The sequence below is a fragment of the Castor canadensis genome, chromosome 10 (assembly GCF_047511655.1).
Source record: "Castor canadensis chromosome 10, mCasCan1.hap1v2, whole genome shotgun sequence".
Classification (NCBI taxonomy): domain Eukaryota; kingdom Metazoa; phylum Chordata; class Mammalia; order Rodentia; family Castoridae; genus Castor; species Castor canadensis.
The window spans coordinates 8,942,738-8,949,298 of NC_133395.1; positions in this window are offsets into that span (position 1 = coordinate 8,942,738).

Genomic DNA, 6,561 nt, shown 5'->3' on the forward strand with positions numbered 1-6,561 from the left:
GAAGGTGCCTTTCCCCTGCACTGTTTGAATATGCTCCTCACACACCCTATGCACACATATGGAGAAGAGTAGGTGGGGACAAGGCAGGAGATAAAGTTTTATATGCATCATCTGTATGTCTGAACACACACACACACATCCTTTTTTTATTTATGTATTTTGAGAAAATTGTAGATTCCTATTTAGCTGTAAGAAACAATGCAGAGCTATCCCTTATACACCTTACTTTTTCTATGATCCTGTTTTCATAGTGTTAGGCATTGTAGTCCATCTTTTGTCCTCTATTCAACTTATTGGTGCAGACAACAGGTTTTAGAAATAATAAAAGCCACTGGAATGACCTGGCTATGAAGTCACTGAGCACTCCAGAGCAGGTCCTCCCTTGAGACCTGCGTAGTCATGCTGTTTTTCCCTTAAGCTTGACACACTCTCACTCCCTTTAGACTTTCCTTCCTAGACAGCACCTGGCCACTGCTTTGTGAGCGACAGATCCCTGTTCTGTGAAGCTGAGTTCTCAGAAAATGATGTGTTGTGGCTCATTGGGCAAAGGATGCAGTTTGTGTTTAACATAGTAATATTCCAACTTCTATTGATTAGATCAGTTAATATGCCAGTGCTGGGGGTAGGTAAATGTTTTCTTTCCTCCAAAAACAATTACTCTGTATTGACTGAACTCCAGGAAAATTGTATCCTAGGATGGAGCTGAGGTTGGTTTCAATACAGTTGGAGTCTTTCATGTAGAAAATTCTCTATTTAGCAATTACACGCAAAGAGAAAACTCAGAATTCATAAGTGGTTCAGTAAATCACAAGCCATGCAGAGTGCAGTGAGAGCCAGAGAGAGAATGTCTGGGGCATGGTTAGTTATATCCGCTAACCCAGTATTTCTCTGAAAATGGTCAACCAACAGTCTTGTGAGGAGCTTTTTCAAAAACACTTCTGTGCAGAAATGTACCCATTTTAACCCATCTTGGTTCTAAGTGCACAGACTGAGGTGGGGTCAAAGCATTAGCATTTCTATGAAGCTTTGCAAAGGTCTCAGTTGATAGCCCAGGTTCAGAACCAAGCCCATGGCCAGCATTTTTCACTGTAATGACCAAGTGATCAAATTAGGAAAGAATGTGAACACCTCCTCTCACCCACCTCCAGAACTTCCTCATTTCTAACATTAGAATTATTTTTTACAGTGATGATAATGAATTCAAACTTTTCAAATTATTTCATTGAGATTGTCAGTTGGAGATACTGGGAAGATATTCCATAGAAGAATATGACTCTAATTCATCACAAAGTTGGAGAGAAAAAAAAATATGGAAGCTTGCTAACATAAAAAAAAAAGTCTTGATGCCATCCATCTTCTAGCTCATCCAGCAGAAGATGGTGGGTACAAACAGGATGCTTGCGTAGATACACATCTACAGTGATAAAATCAATAACTTTTCTAGGGTGGGCTTCTCCCTGTCTCACCCCCAGCCCTGACAAATTTCTTTGTATATCCCAAGTGTTGTCACTGTCTCTAAGTCAGAACTTTGCCTCTAAAGACTAACTACAGGTTGGGAAATCAAATCTCTGCTATTTAGAGCATCAACACATTTTTTAATTAGGAACCTGTCTGAGTGTGGAGCTATTACACACTGTACCAATAAAATTAAACATTGTCACTGTCTGTTCTTTAATAGCTTACAAGCATTTTATATTCAGAGTCCCCAAGCTAGAATTTCAAGAATATCCTCCTTAGTTTTCCACTGTAAAATAATGTCTGCAAGATTTTTCTCACTTCATAGACTATTTAAATGGCTGCTTAAAGTGTTAGACTCAAATGGACATAAATGGCACATAAACACAAAAGAATATTAAATGCAAGCAAAAAAGTTAGCTTATATCATGAAATGTGGAAGTAGTGATCTCCTGAGTGACTGGGGAAGGGTAGAGCCTGGAGTAATTATTCAGGGGGTTGGTGGAGGCCTCCTGGGGAAGAGCTTTCACTGCAGAGCAAGAGTACATTTTAAAGATGGGGCTCATAAGATAAAGCAGACTACCTTAGTAGAGGATAGAATTCATTTTGCTACATGTCTCTCTTATACAGCAAAATGTCCTAATTTCAAGTGATTTGCACTAAAAGCTAAGAATGCTAGGTCAAAAGATGAGAATCCTAGACCAGCAGTATCACTTATCACCTGGGAATTTGAAATGCAAATCCTTGGGCCCATTCCAGATTTGGTGAATTAGAAACCCTGGATTGGGGTAGCAAACTCAAGTTTTAACAAAACGTCCAGGTGGTTCTGATACAGGTTTAAGGCTGAGAACCACTAGAGTCTATGAAATTAAAGTCTGATGAAGCATTTTCTCTCAGGCCATAAGGTTGAAGGCCTCTCTTCCTGGTCTGTCCTATTATACCTCTCTTATCCTATCACATCTCCCTCTCTCTCTCTCTCTCTCTCTCTCTCTCTCTCTCTCTGTCTTATACACACACACACACACATACACACACACACACACACACACAAACTCACATGCAAACACCTGTACAATGTTCAAAGAGGTGGAAACCAGTCTTTATATTTTTTCCTTTTTTTGGAGTATTTATTTCATGACATGTGCCTAGTGTTGAGGCAGGGAGTAGAATTTAAACAATCCCTAATTAAGGAAAACAACATCAGGTATTTATCACATTATATTGGTGTATATTTACCCCTGACAACTTCAATACATTTGCATATAATTGTTCTTAATTCATTTGTTCAAATCATTTCTTTCATTTTTCACTTGTTTATTCGAATGAGAAGATTATTTAGCAGTCCACTGGGGCCTCCCAGTGGCAATCATATGTAACTTTCAACTCAGTTTTTATTCTCGGAGCTGTGGGAGAATGCTATTCAAATCCTTAGATTTTTCACCTGATAGAAGTACTGAAATAGAATCAAAGCAAAAGATTTCATCAAGATAGGTTATATCCACATCCAAGCTAAAATTTCCCCCAAATGTTGGCTTCTATTCTTGCACTTATCAAAACACCATCTTCTCTCCTCTCAACTCTGGAATATTCTGTGGATACTTGCACTTGCCATACAGAGACAGTTGGCACTGTCCCCTGGTCATGGACCTCACAGGACAGCCTTCTCTGACATCATGGAAGTTCACAGAGCCTCTGACTCCTACGTCAGCTAACACCTGCCACCTGTCAAAGGGCTCCAGCCAGGGAGAGGCTTACCTGGCAATATGCCCTCCCAGAAGCACACTGCCTGTCATCAGATCAATGTGCAACTAATGGACACCAAGGGCCATTTCCACTTACACAAGCACCTTGCTGCTGAAAGTTCCAGGCTCTGCCTCAGAGCCCCTCTGCCCTCTTTCTTGTCTGCCTGAGATGATGTCCACCCCCCTCCCCTTGCTGTGAAAGCCCTATCGAAAGTGGTTTCCAGGAATCAGTGGCCTTGCCTCACTCCAGACTCTGCAGATGCTGTGTATGTCAGCTTAATAACAGGCCTACAGGCAGCATCATTCACAGCGCCTGGTCACAAACATATCAGATGATATGTTAAAGGTCAATCCAAACCCCTTGGCTTTCTCTGGTGGAAAGTCACCTGAGGGCACTGCACACTTTATTCATGTCATTCTTCCTGAGAGTCTTTTAGATATGGCTGCTTCCACCTCAGTGCCTCCTTTATACAAGAGGGTCTTTTTAGTTCCCTTTGCTGGCTGATTTAAGATCAACATATATCTTGAAATTAGTGAGTCTATATGTGTCCAATATTTCCCAGCCTTTGCTGGGATGGAACGTATATTTATTAAGTCAAACTCTTACAGACATGGTCTGTAAAGGGATTGATCTTTCCAGGTATGTCTGGAGAGTTTCTCATTTAAGATAATTTGAGCTCAGAAAACAAACAAAGACAATATTTTTTAAATCAGTAGCTCCCAATTAACTGGAATAAGGTTCAAAGTCAGGAATTTCTTGCAAAGCTCAAAGGCAATCTCTAAAAAGAGCACAAGCTTTGGTCTGTATAGGTCAGGGTTAGGTATTTATTCCCACCATGCCTTGGTATCTTCATAATTTGCCTCTATGTGTGCTGAGAAAATTCAGTGAGATGCTGTATTGGAAATCTCTAACACAGACCCAAAAGCAGTGAGTATTTCATTAATGGCAGTTTTTATTCAGCAAGAGTTAACAGAAGCTACAATTTTCCCAGTGAGTAGCTAAAACAGGTCACTCTCTTCTGTCTCTAAAACAGTGTGCAATCTCTTCTACCTGGAATCCATTCCTTTCTCCTCTCTGTGCTGTCCTCCACCTCCTTCATCCAGATACAGGCTGCTTGTCTGCAGTCCTTTCTCTCTCCTTGTTGTAGATTACATTGCCTTCTGTCAGGGGACCTTCCACCTCTTTGTGTGCACATAGTTCCTCTATTATGTAATTGATGTCTCTGCCCAGCCCATCCGTGCTGAATTGAGTCTCCAGAAGAACTGGGACTGTCCACTTTGTTCACTGCTGTATCTGAGGTCCCAGCTTAACACATCATGAGTTTTCAATAAAGGGTGAAAGAATTAATGAAGGAATGAATGAATGGCAACCATTAGATGACTTCCTAAAGTAGAAAAACCAAACTCCAAGAAAACTGAAAGGGAGTTGCGTTAATTATTTTGCATTCTTATAAGTGCATTAAGTCTCATTGAATTGTTTCTTCTTTAAAAAAATGAAATCTCTTCCCAGGGGCTCTAGCATCTTATTCTCCTCACCCCAAAGTGCTTGAAGATTGTTCCTCAATTCCTCTTTCCAATACATGGTTATAAGATGTGTTTCTCATGTTTAACATCCTTCTAATTCTTAAATTGGCTGCCTATTAGCCACAGAGATAACAGAGGGAGGAGGAACTCTCTGGTAAAAGAGTGTTAATAATTTACTAGTTGCAAACTGTACTTTTACCCTGAATGCCAGGTGGGTATAAACATTACTCATGTTTTTTAATCTAAGAATTTCATACATTTTTATGGCCTGTCCTTTGGGCTTATTTATGATGGTTTGTGACAAAGAGACAACTTTTACTATTATGATTTATACTCTACCAAGAAAGAAGCACAGAAAGAGATAAGAAACCCAAATTAAATCACAGCACTAGATAAGAAAACTCAAATTAAATCAGGACGCTAAAAAAAAAGAAACAAACAAACTCAGTAAAGGTAAAGGGGCTTGTTCATAATTTCAATTGAAGCAAAGAAGAACACAGGTATTACTCTGTGGACTAAGAAAGAAAATATCAAAACCTAAAACATAAAGTCTAACATTTGCCAAATACATGATTTCCAAAAGCCTGTGTCTTATATTTGTGACATCATGAAATAACACCCAGCTTTTAGAATGTTTTAGTGTCATGTTTTTAACTTGTTTTGCTTGTGCATTTGTTTGAAACCCCAAACATATGTTTTGATATGGTAAAATGTTATTGGTTGTCAGCAGAGATCCAATACATTTTTTCTGTTAATGTCAGTTATCACAAATAAAAAACATCTATTTTCATTTTTAGTGAACCCTTAGGATTCCTTGATAACAGCTGCCAATTCTAAAACTTGATTGGATTATATAGAAAACAATTGCCTAAGAATAAAGAAATTAAAAGGAAAAAAAAACCCTGCCTTTGAGCTAGCCTAATAAAAGCACTGTTTATGATAGAAGCCAAGAGTTAGTTCAGTAGGATAAGCAATTATCCTATTATGCTCAGTAATTATGATCAGTAATCTAAATGCCACACAACTCCACAGCATCTAGGAAAGGGTTAATGTCCAGGAATCCTTAATAATGGAGTCAATATGACCTCAGCACTAGTTGATTCCAACTAAGGCCATATAAGACATCCTGTCTTGCTAACATTACTCTAGAATTATACAGAACACTGACTTTGATTTTGTGTGAAACTGGGAAAGAGAGCAAATATTGACATTGGGTTTGCAAGTAATATGCTAGACTTAATTTCCTATCGCAAACTCAAATGACAAAATCTAGGTGTGAAGTTCATTTATGAACGACTTCCAGGCTCCATGAAAAAGATATAAAGAACTGGGCACAAACACACACACACACAAACACGTACTTGTAGTGTTTAAATTTTCTTTACGTTACTCCCCACCACACACATACACACTTGCAAATGTATTTACTTGCCTCAATGGCAGTTTCATTCCCTATATTGCCTTATAATTTGTTTTATAATGCACATCTTTGAATATTTTTATTTCCATCACTTACAGATTTCCATAAAAACCAAATTAAAATAAGAACTAGCATACATTAATTTTTCTTAGTCTTACCAATAAGCTTACTTGTCTGATTTATTTAAGGTGGACTGACTTTGTTTCTTTCGTATCTAGAACCCAAGATTCCTGGCTTATTTTCAAAGTCAGTACATGCAAATCTGTTCTTGTGTCAAAATCTTCCCCAGTGGATATGTTGCATTTCCAAGGAATATTTGGAAATTATCTGCTTATATGCAAATGGTACTGCTTAAAACCAGTTAGACATGTTCTCAAGACAGGGCATCTCCGAGAGTACCAACCTCCTGGAAGTGATGTT